The following is an 18818-nucleotide window of genomic DNA, read 5'->3' on the forward strand; positions in this document are numbered from 1 at the left end:
GGGGGGCTGTCCGAGGGCCATTTGAGCTGAGAACTGAGGAAAGAGACAAAGCCAGTTTGGCCAAAGGATATGGAACAGCATCTTGGGTGGAAGGCACAGCTTGTGCAAAGGCCCTGGGGCAGGACCAGGCCTGGTTCCTTTGGAGGAACAGCGAGGAGGCCCATGCGTCTGGAGCAGAGTGAGCGAGGGGGAAAGAGGGAGGAGGGGAGGGCAGGGAGGGGACGGGGCAGGTCGTGCAGGGCCTTGTGGGCGGTGGGGAGGACTTGGGTTTTTACCCCAGGGAGGTGGGAGCCCTGGAGGGCTGTGGGCAGAGGAGGGAGGAGGACCTGCCTCAGGTGCTCACCTGCACCCTCTGGTGGTCATTATGGGGAGGACAGACTGTGGAGACCAGGGTGGGAGCTGGGGAATCGGGGCAGAAGGGATTGTCCTGGTCCAGGCACACAACACAATGACGGTATCAGGTTAGTTTATCTAACTGTGGGCCTCAGTGACCCCAGCCCTAAAATGGGATTGCCCAGCAGATAGTAAGTGTTCAGTAATTACAAGTTTGCCCTGAATAGCTCACTGAATCCTCCCAACAGTTCTATGAAGAAGGGGTTATTATCATACCTGTTTTACAGATGAGGACAATGAGGCACAGAGAGGGAAAGTGACTTACCCAAGGACACACAGCTGGCGAGTGGCAAAGTGAAGTTCTTGCTCTTAACACCTGTGTATCCATGAGGATAACATTATACATACAGGTGAGCAGGGCAGAGAGTAAATGTTTGGAGGAGTTGATCTGGTCTGGGGAGGGCTTCCAGGAGGTGGTGCCATTGGGCCTGAGACTTAAAAGAGGAGCTGAAACTACCACGCACCCCTGCAGGAGGGATTGCAGGGCAGAGGCCCTGAGGGAGGACCCACCAGAATGCAGGGCCCAGGCTGGTCCACACCTAGAGCCCAGCACCACCCTTTTCCTGGATTCCCATCACGACCACCGTACGGCCCTTCCCCTCTCCCAGCAGCACTGTTTCCAGGGACCACCCCCTACCTCTCCCTTTCAGATTGGGTGGCTCGGCGCTGATGCCCACCACCAGCCACCTCCAGCTGGTAACAATCCCCAGAAAGGGATCATTAAGTGGTCCAGCTGAGGCCACCGATAACCAACACACAGGCACTATTTTAATTTTCCGCTGATTTGTCTGCGGTGGGCCCCCCAGAGCTGAGCCATGTGTGTGTGGAGAGGAATATCTAGCCCCACAGCTGTCTATGGAGAGTGAGGACAGAGGAGAGGACTTGGGGAGGGCCTCACTGAGAGAGAGTTATGGGGCAACTGACATGGTTTCTGGCCCCCCCCCCAAAATCTCACTGGCCTGGCCCTCACCAGGCTGTGCTGGGCCCTTTTTCCTTCACACTCAGGGTAGCCACTTCTGTCTTCAGCCTCCACCCACCCATCTGTCTATTTATCCATCCAATCGTCCATATGTTCACCCACCCATCCATCCACCCGTCTATCCATCCATCCACAATCCATCCATCCATCCACCCACCCACCTATCCATCCACCCATCCACCCATCCATCCATCTAACCACCTACCCACCCATCCACCCATCCATCCATCCACAGTCCATCCACCCATCCATCCATCCAACCACCTACCCACCCATCCACCCATCCATCCATCCACAGTCCATCCACCCATGTATCCATCCATCCATCCACCCATCCATCCACTCACCCACCCATTCATCCACCCATCCACCCACCCATCCATCCATCCATCCACCCACCCGTCCATCCATCCACCCACCCGTCCATCCATCCATCCATCCACCCACCCATCCATCCATCCATCCATCCATCCATCCACAATCCATGCACCCATCTACCCACCCACTCATCCACCCCTCTATCCTTCTATCTATCCCTCCCTGACCTTCTGTCCCTCGCTCCCATGGATAAGCAGTTACTGATCACGTAAGGTGCACCATGCACTGCTTTAGGCCCCGGTGGTTTTCTCCACGCCTTACTCAGCGTCCCCCCGGGGACATCCCCTAGGATCCCTAGACTCAGCATCTTCCTGCCCCTCCCCCACCCCATGTCCCCATGTCCCCACCTCAGGGACAATTTCACCGTTGCTCACCGCCCCTGAGGCTGGGATCGCAGCACTGGCCTCACCTCCTCCCCTTTCCCTCTCCGCAGCCTGTGGGTCTTCACGTTCTGCCCATTCTCCCCCTCAGGCCTCTCCCCCATCCATCCTCAGGTCTCTTTTTCTACCATCTGGATCACTGTTTCACTCTCCTCCCAGCCCCCATTCCTAATCCCACAGCTGCCTGAGATCTGGCCGTGCCCCTCCCCACTCATTCACCCCGCATGGCTCCCTGCTGCCCGGGAGGGAAGGCCCAGCTCCGCAGCCTGGCATGCAAGGCCCACCAGGGTCTGGCTACACTCTCGTCTCCCTCTGCTACCTCACTCACCGCCTCCTGCCTTTAGCTCTGTCACACCCAGCACATTCCCACCGCCACACCTGTGTCTGCACAGTACCTTCTGCCAGGAATGCCCTCACCACCATCTCTCTGAGCTGAAAGCCTTAGCATACCCCCAGGCTTGGCTGAAATGCCACTTCCTCCAGGGAGCCCCACCCCCCCCCGCCCCCAGCCAGGGCCCGCTCCTTGCTCCCTGAGTTTCCATCCAAAGACCAGGCACCGCCACCCTGTCTTTGGCTCTAGGCCTCAGGCTCTCGGAACCTCTCAAGACCACCAGGGGCAAAGGTGGACCAAAGCACCGTGTCATCAGCTTGTGTGAGGCTGGGGTGTGACACTCACTAACTGAGTGAAGTGACCTCCCAAAATAGCAGCCTCTCATGGATGACAGACTGAGGCTGATCCTGCGGGTAAGCTCTGAACCACTGCATTATCCTGTCACGTCCCTTCGTCCTCATGCGGCGACCGTCCCTCTCTGAGCCTGTATCCCCATCTGTAAGATGGTGATCATGGCACTTCCTTCTTCATAGGCTTTTTGGGAGGACTCCAAATGGCTGTTATCTTGAGCTCTCGGCTCAGCGCTGCAAATTTACAGTAGTTTGCTGTATGACCTTGGGGAAAGTACTGTCCCTCTCTGAGCCATGGCTTTTCCTTCTCTTGACTTCCAGAATGAGCAGCAGCCCAGCTCTACCCTGCTCTTGGAGGGGCAGCCTCAGGAGCCCCCAGGGAGGCTCTGAACACCCCATGTTTGCCTACCCAGGAGAAGAAAGAATGGATGAGAGGAAGGATTTCCAGAAGGTAGGAAAGTGCTGGGACCTGGAGCCGGGGTGGGGTGGGGAGCTGATGGGTGCGGTCAGGTACTGATTGTCTCAGGCGCAAGTGAGAGGCGGGGCCGGCGGTGTTGGCTGCCTTCATTCACTTAGTTGCAGAGACCATTCATTCATTCATTCATTCATTCTTTCTTTCTTTCTTTTTTTCATGCATTCACTGAAAGAATTGCACTGACTTTTTTAGGGGTTAAGCCCACAAGCTCTGCAGCCCGGGTTCGAATCCTTGTGCTGCTTCACCCCAGCTCTGTGGACAAGTCCATTCACCGCCCCGTGCCTCCGTTTCCCCGTCTGTAAAGTGGGGGGGCATGATGGTGACCCCTTCAGCCCTCTGTGCTGCCCGGGTCTGCCCCCCTTCCCTGGCCCTGCTTTCTGTGTCTCCCCAACTTTCTTCTCCGGGGCTCCCCGCCCTTCCCCTCCTCACCGCCGACATTCCCGGCCCGGGCGCTCCGGGAAACATTCCGTGGTTTGCAGCAGACTGTCCGGCTCCTCGGTCCCTCAGATGTGGGCAGAGTGGGCGGCGGCCGGGCGGGCGCGGGCCGGGGGCTGGGGAGACTACGTGCCCCCCGAATCCCACCCCAGCGCTGGGCACACGGCGGGGGAGGCAGCAGGCGGCACTCACAGACGGGCAGAGGGACCCCCTCGGCAGATGGGGGAGGCCCTCTCCTGCTCACAGCCCTCCCAGGGCTCCCTAGTGCCCCTGGAATAAAACCCCAAGTCCTCCCCACAAGCCCACAAGGCCCTGCACGACCTACCCTGTCCCCTCCCTGCCCTCCCCTCCTCCCTCTCTCCCCCTCGCTCACTCTGCTCCAGACACACGGGCCTCCTGGCTGTTACTCCAACACGCCAGGCCCAGTCCTGCCCCAGGACCTTTGCACGGGCTGTGCTCACTACCTCCAGCCCTTTGGTCCCTGAGATCACTCAGGTTGCAACTCAGAGAGGCCTCCCTGCCCACCTGGATTCCTCCTCAGGCCCATTACCTGCCCCTTTAATGTCTTTGCAGACTTCCTCCCAATTTGGAATTCTCTCATGCATTTATTCATTTTCTCTCTAACTCCCTAACCCCCAACTGGACCATGAGCGCAAGAAGCGCAGGGCTGGGTCAGCCTAGCTCACAGCAGACACGTAATAGGCACTCGCTGAACAGGTGGAGCAGCCACGGAAGTCCTCCTGGAATCTAACCACAATCTCTCCTGCTTTAGCTGTGTGTCAGTTCCTGACCTGGGCACAGCCCTTAACGGTTTGCCAGACACCTCCATGGTCATTGGTTCACTGGATTATCCCACAAAGACCCTGTAGGAGAGAGGCTTTATTCTTTACGCACCCTCCCCCATTTTACAGATGAGGAAACTGAGGCAGCAAGAAGTGAGATAATTTGCTCTTTGCATGAATGAACAGAAACTGAATGAATGTAGCTGCATTATGACTTTTGAGGGCCTGATGCATTTGGCCTTCCTCCCTAAAAAGTAAAATTATTAAAAATTATGTTTTCTGGTTGCGTTGGTACACACGTAAACATAATTCAGGCTAGATGTATTGCTATATATTCATTATTATCATATTTTGCGTTCTTCTGGTTGTAAAATAAATAAATAAATAAATTTAAATATTTCTGAGGGCACTGAAAGTCCCATGGACCCTGGGTGCCGTGCCTCCCATGGCTGCAGGAGATGGGAGTCTGCCTGGGATTTGGGGGCCGAGGCTGGAATCTGTGGCTCCTACTCACACTTCCCTGTCCAGTCCCACATTTTGAATGCTGCCTGGGGGTCCCTCACCCACCTAGGGATCTTTGCTGCTCTGAGCATAAAGAGACCTTTTTAGAATGGCCTGGTCCTCTCTACTTAAAAGGATGGAATTCCCACCAAGCCTCCTGTGACGGATGCCTCATTACCTTTCAGCCAGGGGGGTGATAGTCCTTACCAACGTTGAACTGACCCCTGTGGAGGCTGAGCTCTGCCCTCTGGGGTTGCACAGACCACCTTCCCAGCTCCCGCATCAGCTTCCTGTGCCCAAGGGCAGCCCCACCTGGGGACATTTGAGAACTGTCTTGGGTCTGCCTGTTTCAGCTCTTGTGTTGGGGGCTCCATGTGGGTGGGGCTGGGGCTGATCTTCTGTGGGGTGTCCAGATGACCCAGCTTGGGACTGAGCCCAGAGCAAGGTGGTGAATTGAACCAAATTTGCCCAGGCATCTTTTTAGGGCTGAAGCCCTGAATCTCTCAATCTTTCTCCACAGGCTGCTGAAACCCATCCTCTTTCCTCTTCTGGATATACCGCAGTTTCGCAGTTTGATACCTGTCCTTAGCTGATTAGTGGATCCATAACCTCCTCTGTACTGGGGCCTCTACCTCTATTGATAAGACCTCAAGTTTGCACAGAACAATTCTCCTTGTCACAGACTGCTTGACATTCCCAGGACCCCGGAGAAAGGTGATGCGGAATCACTCTCTCACCTCTGACCTCTAGCCCCAGGCCTCTTCTCCAGTTCTCAGCTCTGCCCTCCACTTGCCCTGTGACTTTAAGCAAATCACGCCATTATCTGAGCTTCCAATTTAATCATCAGGTTCTTGCCTTTCTTCATCAGAAACCCACCCACTTCCCTCCACCCCCAGGCCCCCATCATGGCTGGCCTGGATGCTGCCCTGGCCTCCCCTTGGTACCAGCTGCCACGTCAGCCTCAGACTATCCCTTCTCCCCACAGAAGCCCAAGGGAGCTTTAAAGAATGTAAAACAGGCCCCGCCCCTCCTCTGCCCACAGCCCTCCAGCGTTCCCACCTCCCTCAGGGTAAAAGCCTGAGTCCTCCCCATGGCCCACACAGGCCTGCACGACCCTGCCCCATCCCCTCCCTGCCCTCCCCTCCTCCCTCTCTCCCCCTCCTCACTCTGCTCCAGACAGGGGCCTCCTGGCTGTTCCTCGAACATGCCAGGCCCCATCCTGCCCCAGGACCTTTGCATGGGCTGTGCCTGCTGGGGATGCTCTTCCCCCTTCTCTTCTAATGAATTCTGTCATCCATCTGCCAGGTCTCAGATGAGATGTCACCTCCTCAGTGAAGCCCTCCTAGATTGCCCAGCCTAACTCAAAGCCCCCAGCTCCTTAGAACCCCTTCCACAATCATAATTAAGTCCGATTTTGTGCACTGATACTTTTATTTTCCGTCTCCCTCACTGCAACATCAGCCCCAAGAGGACAGTGGTCTTTGTCTGGGTCACTGCTGTGTTCTCAGCAGGAGAACAGGACTGGAGACACAGCAGGTGTTTAATCAATGTTGGCTAAATGAGGAATGAAAAATGAAACCAACGTGTGATGCTACTCAGGGATGTGGGAACATCTCTGTCCTCATGGACCCCAAAACCTTGATACTCTATAACTCCCGCTTCACCCAACCCACCTGAGTCACCTGAACCCCAGGGGCAGCAGTAATGAGGGGTCGTGGGAGGTATTCCACCCAAGGCCCAGCTCTCCTTGGAGAACACTTGCTGAGAAGCCTGAGACGTCTAGGCCCCAAACCCATTTCCCTGATAGGGGAACCTGAGGACCAGAGAGGGCAAGCCACTGGCCCAAGATCACACAGCACACCCAGGTTCAGACCTAGAACTGTATAGGTAGGTAGAAGATTTCAGAGTTCCACTTTGGGTGGCAGGCCAGCTCCTGGAGGGACAGAGGGGTGGATGGACGGCGGGGCAGACAATGGTGCACAGGCTTGTGGCTTCATGCTGGCTGGAGAGCCTCAGACAGCAAACACCCAGCCCCCAGGTGCCACAGCCTGCCTTGCCCCAGAATGTCTTCTCTCCCATCAGTTGGGTCCCGACTCAGGGAACATGGCCATCCTCCTCAAAGTTTCCAGAAGGGTGCCCAGTCTTAAGGGTGGATGCTACAGGGCGCCCACTCCCTCCCCAGGATCTGGGGGCACAGAAACAGGCAGAGGTGTGGCCAGAGTCCCACAGCAGCTCAGACCATGAGTCTCCCATCTCCTGTCTGTTAACCTGAGCCCCCCACCCAGCGCCCCTAGCCCCCAGACCTCGCTCTACTCAGAACTTCCCATCGTAGGCCCCGGGGCAACGGAGCCATGGCTACTGCAAGGTTTCAGATCCAGCTAACGTACTGCAAACCTTCCCAGAGGACGGCCAGCCTCGGCACCCTCCTGGCCACAGACACCGGCACATTCGGACTCTTAACCGCCTCTGGGCAGCCCTGGCCGCGCTTCCAGGTGGAAGACTCCGGAATGGCTTTCTCTCCATTGTCTGGCCTTGGTTTCCCCGCTTCTGACCACCTCTCCTCCTTTTCCAAATGCCCAGGGAGGGGTCACTGATGCCGTCAACCACGTCTGACCCCCCTTCACCAATGTCCAAGCGTCCCCTAATCCGAGAGGCCAGAGAACGGGGCGAGAAGCCCTTCGGCTCCCCGCTGTCCCCTCCTGCTCCCCAAGACTTCCACCCGAGCCCCACCCGGCACTGGTGGGTGCCTTCCCACTCACCATCCACCACATCTTGGCCGTCATGTCGTAGCAGAGCTGCCATTTGACTGAGGTCTCGCCCGGCTTGCTGGACACCAGGGGCCCAGGCACCTCCATGCTTGGAAGGAGGCAAGGGCAGCCCGAGCTGCCTCACTCGGTCAGAAGCACAGGCTGGGCCGGCCGCCTGGGGTGCAGGTCCGGGGTCCAGACTTCCATAGCCCCAAGCGAGGGGCTTTCTCTGGGGGAGTCGGAAGAAGGTGCCGGGGACTCTCAGAGCTGGAGATCACAGGCTTGAGAGAGAGGGGGAGGGATGCAGATGCATTGGTCTGAAACACACCAGGCCAGTCTCTTGCAAGTGGCCACCCACAGCCCAAGGAGGCCGTCGCAGGCCGTGAGTAAGTGTGTGTGTGTGTGTGTGTGTGTGTGTGAGAGAGAGAGAGAGCGAGCGAGCGGTCGGTACGTGGATTTGTGAATGAGCCTCTGATTGGGAATACCCCCCTCCCACCCCCGGAAGGCGTCTGGCTTGTCCTTTTCCCCCTCCCTTGCTGATTCGCCTTCCCATCAACCCCATCAGGGAAGAAAGCTCTGGGGCCAGAGGGAGTTGGGGTGCGTACAGCGGGGGGCCTCGACCCTCTCTCCCTCCCTCCCACCCACCCCTGTCTTGGATGCTGGCTGGGGAGGTGCCCGGGCCCCGAGGCCTCATTAACTCCAGGCGGGGCCCTGAAGCCAAGGCACAGCAGATGGTACATTTTGAGAGGTGGGGAGAGAGAGGCACTCTCGGTGCACAAAGAGGATGGCGTCCGAGGGCCCTGGATTGTTGAGTCCTGGCTGTGTGATCTCGGACCAGTCCCTGGGCCTCTCTGGGCTTCACTCTCCCTGTCCTGAAGATGTCAGCTGACCACTGAGGACAGTGGTACGCGTGGGGATGGGGCATGAGACAAAATGCAGACGCGCATAGAAGGGGGTGGGATCGTCATCTCACTTTTTTCCTTCCTTCTCCCAATTTCTGAGCAGAAGCAAGCCAGGGGGATTCTTTTGATCTCATCATCTAATGGTTGTTGTGCATCTATGGAGCGCCGAGGGTGTGCCTAAGCTCCATGAGAAGAGGCTGGTCTCTGCTCTGTGTGGGCTGATGCCCTGGCCCGACACTGGCAGTAGGAGAGACTGAAGGTGGACAGCAGGAAGAACCCCCCGGCCTGGCCAGGGGCTGCTGGGAGCTCTGAAGTGGCAGCAGCGAGGTCTGGCTGGAGAGCGTGTGGCGTCTGGTTTTCCACTGGGCTTTAAGCCTGCCAATTAGGAGTGGACAGAGGGAGTGGGAGATGGTGGCAGTAGGACTGGACATGAATGGGGACCGAAGCTGACCCCTGTGGCATCGGGAGTGAGCACAGTGGCACACCAGGAATGGCTGCCCCAGGCCCTCCCCTTCTGCTCTGCCACAAACTTAGCGGATTCTTCCTAAAACATGGCTCTGACGGGTTCTCTTTCCTGCCTACCACCCTCCATGCTCCCCAGGCCCCCACTGAGACTGGGCCTGGCTTCCTCCTGGTCCCCTCTGTCCGGCACACCCTTCCTCCTTTCGTTACCTGGCGACTCCTATGCATCCTTCAAAACCAGCCCAATATTCCCCACCTGTCCCTGAGGGTGAGAGATAGAGTCAGACAGAGATAAAGAGAAACAGAGACACTAAGAGAGAGACAGAGATGGAGAAACAGAGTGAGTGAGAGAGACAGAGAGACACCCAGCCATGCCCTGTCCACTGTCTGGGCTACACGTACACGCTCTTACCTCCCACCCTGAGAGGCTTGGATTATCAGCCACCATTTTCTTTTTTTAATACTTATTTATTTATTTGGCTGAGCCGGGTCTTAGTTGCTGCACGCGGGATCTTTGTTGCAATGTGCAGGATGTCTAGTTGCGGCATGCGAGATCTAGTTCCATGACCAGGGATCAAACCCGGGGCCCCCTGCACTGGGAGGGCAGAGTCTTAACCACTGGACCACCAGGGAAGTCCCTCAGCCACCTTTTTCTTGTTGGAAAGACATTGTGCAACCCACACCCTCTGGCCCTAGGTTCCAACCCTGAGCACACGGGACTGAGAGTTTCTGTGTCTGGCTTGGGGACTCCCAGAGGACAGGACCTGGGTCTGAGCCCTAGCTGGGACTCCCACACACAACAGGCTCCAACGATCCCTGACCAAGCGCAAGGGTGTGGATCAGATGTGATTATTCAGATCACTGTTATTAACAGCAACTGTTTCTTGACCACCTACTACACGCCAGAAGCCGTGTAAGGTCAGTGCAGACAGGAAAACTGAGGCTCCGAGAAGTTTAGTCACGAACCCAGGGACACACAGCAAGTAGAACTCACTTCTGTGATTTGGGGCAGATGCTGAACACCTACCCAGCTTCCACCCTCGCCTCCTTCGGGTCTCAGCTCAGATGACACCTCCTGAGGAAGGCGCCCACCCAGCCCCCTGCTTAACAGTGCTCGCCACCACGCACATGCAGCCCCCTGCCAGCTTTATTTCCCTTAATCACTTTACTTTATGATTGTCTGTGGCCCCCAGCTGTGGGGGGGATGTCAGCTTTTGTCTGGCTTCTTCACGGCTTTGGCCTCAGTGTCCAGAACAGTGCCTGGCACAGAGTAGGCACTCGGTAATCTATTTGTTGAAATGAATGAATGAAGAGCGGGTCAGGGTTTTGCAAACATTGGCATTTCCTGTTGACTCTCCCCAAAGGCATTTTCCTCTTGGCACAAAAGCTGCAGGTCTGGCAAGGGGTTGGGGAGGGGCAAGGGGCCGGGCATGGCTCTCGTGGCCCGAGCGGGGCCACGCCTCAGCCAGCTTGCCCAGCTGAGGCTGGCAGGGCCCAGCCCAGCGGACGCGGTTCACCCACATGGAGGCCCCCGCCCCGTAACTATAATTTGCCTCAGTACCTTGTGATCGTAGGAGACCGTTACCCCACAGATGTGCGGTGGGGGTCAGCCATTCAGACAGCGGGTCAGAGCCCCGTGGCGGAAGGCAGATGTAGGAGGTGGCTTTCAAACGGGAAGGGTGAGAGAAGGAGACTTCACAGGGAGAGCCAGGGAGAGACAGAGGGGCTGAGACAAAGAGAGACACAGAGAGACACACAGAGAGACAGAACAAGAAAGGCCTAGAGACCCAGCCATGCCCTGGGCGACAGGGGAGCTGGTGAGGCTGCTGGGCACGCCCCCCACCCGACACACACACATCCGGTGGAGGGGCCTGGCTCATCAGCTATATCTCCATTCAAGGAAACTGAGACCCCTGCGGGCCAGCTGGATGCCCAAACCCTCAGTGGCAGCTGAGCTGGACCAGGGCCCAGTGAGGGTCCCCCCAGCACCTCTCCCACTTCCCACCCCCCAATCCCAAGGACAGAGGGCCCAGGGCCACTCTGAGCCTCAGTTTCCCCAGCTGCTAAAAGAGGAGGTTAGGTCGGAAAGCCCCCCTCAACCTCCTGCCATGCACAGACCACCCACCCCCTTTTGTCTGTGTCTGAGTATTACTGAACAATTTTCTTCCCGTCCGACCATTTCTAGAAAAAGACTTGGATGTGTTTAAAGAGAAAAGTACAACTCACCACTACAGGCTGCCACCAGTCAAGGTCAGCTGAAAAGATAAATACAATAAAAATCCTCCCCAGTCCTATCCAACTCTAACCAGAAAACAAGCCTGAAGCCTGTTCTGTCTTTCCTAAAAAGATGATCAAGCATTAAAGAGGTGTTGTAGACAGGTTGGGAGCCCCCAAAGGCCATAGGACAAGATCAAATGATCCAACAGATGTGTAACTGGAATCTCAGAAGGACAAGGAAAAGTGGGCAGAAGAATATTTTGAGAGAGAATGGCCCAGCATTGGAAGCTCAGAGTCCTAACCACTGGACCACCAGGGGATTCCCTCAATTGACTTAAAAGAGAGAGAGAGAGAGAGAGAGAATGGCCCAATAATTTTACAAAATTTAAGACACCGAATCACAGTTCCAAGAAGCTCAGAAAATACCAAACGGAATAAATATTCCCACAAATACATACTCAGACATGTCATACTCAAAACGCAGAAATTTAAAAATGAAGAGAAAATTCTTGAAGGCAGCTGAGGAGAAAAAGACACATGGCTTACAGAGGGGCAAAGACAAGAATGATCACAGACTTAACCGTGGGGGAAAAAAAAAAAAAAAAGGATGTCTTTAAAGTGCTGATAGGAAAAGACTGTCCACCCAGAAGCTTATACCCAGTGAAAATATCATTTGAATATGGAGGAGAAATAAAGGCTTTTCCAGCAAACAAAAGCTGAGGAAATTCATGATTAGCAAGACACCCATTTTAAATACAAAGACATAGATAAAACTAAAAGGACAGGGGAAATATACCAAGAAAATAGTCATTTAAAATATACTGGGGGGCTTCCCTGGTGGCGCAGTGGTTAAGAACCCGCCTGCCAATGCAGGGGACATGGGTTCGAGCCCTGTTTCGGGAAGATCTCACATGTTGCGGAGCAACTAAACCCCTGTGCCACAACTACTGAGCCTGCGCTCTAGAGCCCGCGAGCCACAACTACCGAGCCCGTGTGCCACAACTACTGAAGCCTGCGCGCCTAGAGCCCGTGCTCCGCAACAAGAGAAGCCACTGCAATGAGAAGTCCGCGCACTGCAACGAAGAGTAGCCCCCGCTCGCCGAAACTAGAGGGAGCCCGCGCGCAGCCAAAAATAAATAAATAAATAAATAAACAAACAAACAAATAAATAAAATTTTAAAAGCACACAAAGCAGACATCATAGCAAGGGACATATATGATAAAAGGGTCCATTTACCCATCCTGAATGTGTATGCATCTCACCACATACAAACAGCAAACAATCCAACAATATACAGTCAAGATGCACAAAACAAAAACTGATAAAGATGAAAGGAAAAGTGACAGATCTACAATTATACTTGGAGACTTCAAACTATGCTCCCAGCAGTTGGTGGAAAAAGTAGCAGAAAATCTGCAAAGAACTAGAAGACCTTGATAACATTATCAACCAACTTGAAATGGCATTTCTAGGACACTCCACCCAACAACAGCAGAATATACCTCCTTTTCAAGTTAACATGGGACATTCAACAAGATAGACCATATTCTTTAATCATACGCACCAAGGTAGGTCATAAAACGAACTTTAAATTTAAGAAAAGTCAAATCATCCAAAGTATGTAACAAAATTAAACTAGATATCAGTAACTATGTGAAAAAAAAATCAGAAAGCTATGTGAAAAAAATCTCCAAAGATTTGGAGATTAAACCAGAAACTTCTTACTAACCTAGATGGAAGAGCCATGAGAAAATACTTTTTATTCAATGAAAATGAAATTCAAAATTTGTGAGATGTAGCTAAAACAGTGCTTAGGAGAAAAATCATAGCATTAAATGCTTATATTATAAATTATATGAATGTACTTAACGTCATTGAGCTGTACTCCTAAAATGGTTAAAATGGTAAATTTTATGTTACATGTATTTAACTACAATTGGAAAAACCACAAGGGAGGAAAAAGTAACCTAACCGTGGGAGTGATGCCATCACCTTCGCATATTCCATCGGTTAGAGCAAGTCGCAGGCCCCTCCCACACTCAAGGGGAGGGGGTGACCCCCCAGTCTGGGCGCGGGGCAGATACGGAAGCTCTTTTCTCTGCACCGGACAGACCTTCCCAGCTCAGGACTTTTCCCCCCCGACCTCCAGTCCTGCACAATCTCTCCATCAGGTTTCCAGCTGGATTTCATCCTCTTACCATCGCACGACGTGACGCTCGCTCATGCCTTTCCTGTAGCCAAGAGTGCCCTCCTCTGGCCCTTGACCTTCATTCCTGTCTTTCCAAGCCCCACTCAAATGCCACCTCCCCCTGGAAACCTTCCATTACCACCAGAGGCCTTGACCCTTGAGTCAGTCTGGGTTTGCTCAGGCATATTCCTTTCTTTGACTCTTAATTTCCCCATCTGTATGATGGATCCAATGACGTCCTCTTAGCGGCTTTGCTGTGAGGTCCCAATGCAATGTCAGATGTCTCCAAGCCAGGGTTCTGGGCATGGGACATCCCTTCCTTCTTTCCTTCCTGCCTCAGACTTTTATTGAGCACCTGCTCTATGCCAGGTCCTGTACTGAGCTCGGGGGGACATAGCTCAATCAAGGTAGACCCCAGATTCTCCCGAGGGGAATTCTGGGGGGCCCTGGCCTCATCTAAGCCACACCATTGCCCACCTGGGAGCCGGCACAAGCCTCCTCTATTTACATAGTGGGCAGTTTGTTCTTCACACAACAGCCAGAGGGAAACTAAAAGATGCAGATGTGATTGTCTCACCTCTCCCTCCTATAAAACACTCCATGGCTCCCTATTGCCTTTGGGATAGAGACCAACATTTCCACCAGGTCTACAGGGCCTGTGATGCCTGAAAGTTAGCCCCCTGCTAACTTATCGCACCCCCACTCGCTGTGAGTGGAAAGGAGGTGATATCCAGGGAAAAGAGGGTTCTAGGCAAAGGGTGCAGCCAGTGCAAAGACTCTGAGGCAGAGCCATGCCTGGCATGTTGGAAGATCAGTGAAGAGGCCCGTGTGTCTGGAGCAAAGTGAGCGAGGCGGAGAGAGGGAGGAGGGGAGAGAAGGGAGGGGACGGGGCAGACCGTGCAGGGCCTTGTGGGCCGCGGGGAGAACTTGGGCTTTTACCCCCAGGGAGGTGGAACCCTGGAGGGCTGTGGGCAGAGGAGGGGCGGGGCCTGACTCAGGTGCTCACAGGCGCTCCCTAGTGGCTGCTTCGGGGAGGACAGACGGGGGGGCGCCGGTGAGGACTGGAGCCGAGGGCCTGGATGGAGGGGACTGAGCTGGTCCAGGTGGGAGATCCTAGGGCTGCGTCAAGGGGAGGCAGAGGTGGAGGGAGAAGTGCGCAGATTTAAGATAGACTTTTGAAGGCAGAGGCGACAGGACTTCCTAATAGATTGGTTACGGAGTGAGCAAGCAAGAAGTCAAGGATAACATCAAGATATCTGTCCCCAGCACCTGGAAGGATGGAACTGCCATCTGCAGACATGGAGACGACGTGGGAGCAGCAGGACTGGGGACCAGGAATAGTTTCGACCTAATGAACATCCGCCTGGAGATGTCAGGTGGATTCATAGATCTGGGGGGCTGGGCTCCTTTGAGGCTTGGATAGGGGGACAGACAGGCAGAGAGAGTAGGCCCTTGTTCCCGTGGGCTGGCTGAGGGCCTAGGGCTCTTTTTCGACCTTGTCCCCAGAGCCCTCTACACACCCGCACACCCACCCACTCAGGGCCCTCTGTCTGGGCCCTGGAGCTGTCCGCGACCCCCGGTGCTGAAGCTCCAGCTCCAGGCAAGAACCCGGCGCTGGACAAGTGCCTGGCAGGGAGTGCGCGCGCCAAACGTATCCCTGACTTCACCCACGAAAGCAACACTCTTTCGGTGCTATTAGTCTGAGTTGGTTTCTATGCCTCGCACATCCCAACCTGTATTGTACAGACCCCCAAAGAGAAGCAGGTGTGCGTCGCTCTAAATCTGTTCCAAACTCCCTACTCTATAGGAGGTTACTGCGCCTTTAAGTATCACTGATGCGTCACTCCTGACGACACAATCACCCGGGCTCCAAAGACAGGCCTGAGTTCAGGCTGTGGATTGGCTGATGGGCTCATGAATATGTAGATAACCTCCACCTCTACCTAGTTCTGGTAGGCTCAGGAAAGAGGGGGCGGAGAGGAGGCGGGTCTGGGGCGGGGCGATGCGCTGGGGGCGTGGTCAGGGGGTGTTTTGGTGCATTTTGTTCCCGGCTGTGTCTCCAGTAACTACCTACAACAGCGCCTGGCATACCGCAGGCGCTCAGTAAATGCCTGTTGACGTTCGAATCCAGTAGGAGTGATGTCCGAGAGTTCACGTTTCTGATTCGGGAGATCCTGTGTTGCCTTCTCTCAATGTTATACTATAATGACAACGGCTGTTATTCGTGTGCATTAATCTTCTTGATCGTATCAACAATCCTGGATGGTGCAGAGTATTTTACAGATGAGGAAACTGAGGCATGGAAAGAGAATGAGGCTGTTCAAGGGCATGCACACCTTGAATAGCTCACCAAAAACGGAGGACCCAGATGTGAGCATGCCGGTCTCTGTCCTCGTGGCCCTCACGTCCGTCCAGTGACACCCTGTTTGACCACCACGTGCCCTGCTTGCATCCTCTGTGTAGCTTTGAGGCCAACCAGGCTGAAGGGCTCCCTGTTCTGTCACTAGGGCCCGGGTCATTCCCAACTCTACACCTTGGCCAGTACCGTTCCCTGTGCTCGGAAGATTACCTGTGCCACCACCCCAACCCAGCGCCTCAGAACTCCAGGGTAGGAGGGTTTCCCGGCGTGGGAAACCGCACGTGCAATGGCCTGGCAGCTGGACCACGTTCAATCTGGAGAGAGGAGGGGGCAGAAGGGAGGTGGGGCTGATCCCACAGGCTTTAAGGGACGGGCTAAGAAATTTGGGCAAGGTAGCTTTTATGTCCCAAGAGAGAGCCCAGGGATCTCCTCACCACCTCATCCAGCGCCCAGCGCGCGCGCGGCACACGTTGGGTGCTCAATATATGCTTGTGGCATTTCAAGTGAAGGCTCCAGTACTACTAAACGAAGGCGTGAGTCTCTGCTGCCCCCTGCTGGTGGCCAGCAGCGAAGCCTCTGGAAAGTGAATTTTCCGCGAGACTGACTTATTTTGACACTTCTGTAGTGCTTACTCTGGGCTTTGTAAATATAAACTCGTTCATTCCCACAACAGCCCTCAGAAGCGTGCCCGATTAGACCCATTTTTCCAGAGGTGGGGGGGACTGAGCTGAAGAGAGATCGGCCACTGGTCTCATAAATGTCATAACTGGGATTCAAACCCTGGGCAGTCTTCAGACTTAAGCTCAAGCCTCCAGACTTAAGCACTATGATTTTAGGACATTTAGTGAGCAGATACTATGTGCTGGGCTCTAGGGGATAGAAGAGTAAATAAAACAGGACAGGCACCGATGACCTGCTATTTTAGTTACTGTAGCTTTATAATGTGTCTTACTGTTGTATAGGGTAGTGTGGCATAGAGGTCCAGTGGGCAGGCTCTGTAGCCAGCCACCCAACCTCTCTGTATTTCCATTATCTATCTGTGAACTAGATCCGACCACCTGGGGTTGCTGCGGTGATTAAATGAGTTAGTTAATTCTAATAACTAAAGCACTGGGAACAGTGCCTGGCACATAGTATATGCTCAATAAACAGTCATTCATTTCGGGACATTCCAGCCTTGCTTCACTTACAATTCAATTATGCACATGAATTTGAGAATTGGTTTATCCACTTCCAAGGAAACTATTGCAAGGATCTGAACTGTGATGATGTTCAAGGTTCATCAGGGAGAGAACTGATCCTTTAAGATCGTGAGTTGCCCTGGGTACCTCCGTCATCCACTTCACCACTTGTCTGTTTTTTGTTTTTTTGTTTGTTGGTTGGTTTTTTAAAAAAATGTATATCAGTAAAACGTTACCGTTTTCTCTCTGTAGATTTTTCTAGGTTTATTCCAGGTACTTTGTAGTTTCTGTCGTTGTAGTTGATGAGGTTTTGCTGATGTGTTGGTTACCATTGCTGCATGATGAATTACCTTAAAACTTTGTGGCTTAAAACATTTATTACCTCAGTTTCAGAAATCTGGGGTGCTTAGCTGGGTCCTCTGCTTCAGGGTCTCCCACAGGCTGCAATCAAGCTGTTGTGCTGGGCTGGGGTCTCATCTGAAGGCTCGACTGAGGCAGGATCTGCTTCCAAGCCTATGTGGTTGCTGGTAGACTTCAGTTCCTCACTGGCTGTTGGCTGGACGCTGCCCCACCCCATTCCTTGCTCTGAGGGTCTCTCTGAAGGGCAGTGGAGCAGTTGAGTTACATGTAGGTACTTTCCCCCAAATAACTCCCACACTTGTCTTTCCCATTCTTCCATCCTTAAAAAAAAGGTTTTAAACCTAATTATTAATTTCCTGAAAAATAACTAAATATATTCACCTTGTAAAGATTGCAGCTGAGGTTCAACTCTGCTTAATCTTGGCCTCTAATTCTTCACTCCCCCCAAAGCCACCCCATCGTCATTTTGGTGAATACACTTCTAGCCTTTTCTTTTTTTTTAATAAATTTATTTATTTACTTATTTATTTTTGGCTGTATTAGGTCTTCATTGCTGTGTGTGGGCTTTCTCTAGTTGAGGCGAGCAGGGGCTACTCTTTGTTGTGGTGTGTGGGCTTCTCATTGCGGTGGCTTCTCTTGTTGTGGAGCACAGGCTCTAGGCGCACGGGCTTCAGTAGTTCTGGCACATGGGCTCAGTAGTTGTGGCTCGCAGGCTCCAGAATGCAGGCTCAGTAGCTGTGGCACACGGGCTTATTTGCTCTGTGGCATGTGGGATCTTCCCGGACCAGGGCTTGAACCCGTGTCCCCTGCATTGGCACACGGATTCTTAACAACTGCGCCACCAGGGAAGTCCATGTCTAGCCTTTCCTTCTCATTCTTTTTTTTTTTTTTTAAGATTTTTTTTTGATGTGGACCATTTTTAAAGTCTTTATCGAACTGGCTACAATATTGCTTCTATATTATGCTTTGGTTCCCTGCCCATGAGGGATGTGGGATCTCAGCCCCCTAACCAGGGATCAAACCCGCACCCCCTGCATCGGAAGGCGAAGTCTTAACCACTGGACCACCAGGGAAGTCCCATCTTCTCATTCTTACAATCATATACACGTCCTCAGAGAGAATGTTTTAAATATATATATCCTTCTTTCTCTCTCTCTAGCTCTCTCACCCCCACCCCACCCCCACATTGGATCACACTCTCTCTGGAGGAAGCCAGCTGCCATGTCATGAGCCACCCTATGGTGAGGTCCACGTGGTGAGGAACTGAGGCCTCCAGCCAACAGCCATGGGAGGGAACCAGCTTGGAAGCAGCTCGTCCAGCCCCAGTCGAGCCTTCAGATGAGGCAGCCCTGGCTGATGTCTTGACTGTGACCTCCTGAGGGACCCTGAGCCAGAAC

The sequence above is a fragment of the Hyperoodon ampullatus genome (assembly GCF_949752795.1).
Source record: "Hyperoodon ampullatus genome assembly, chromosome: 4".
NCBI lineage: Eukaryota > Metazoa > Chordata > Mammalia > Artiodactyla > Ziphiidae > Hyperoodon > Hyperoodon ampullatus.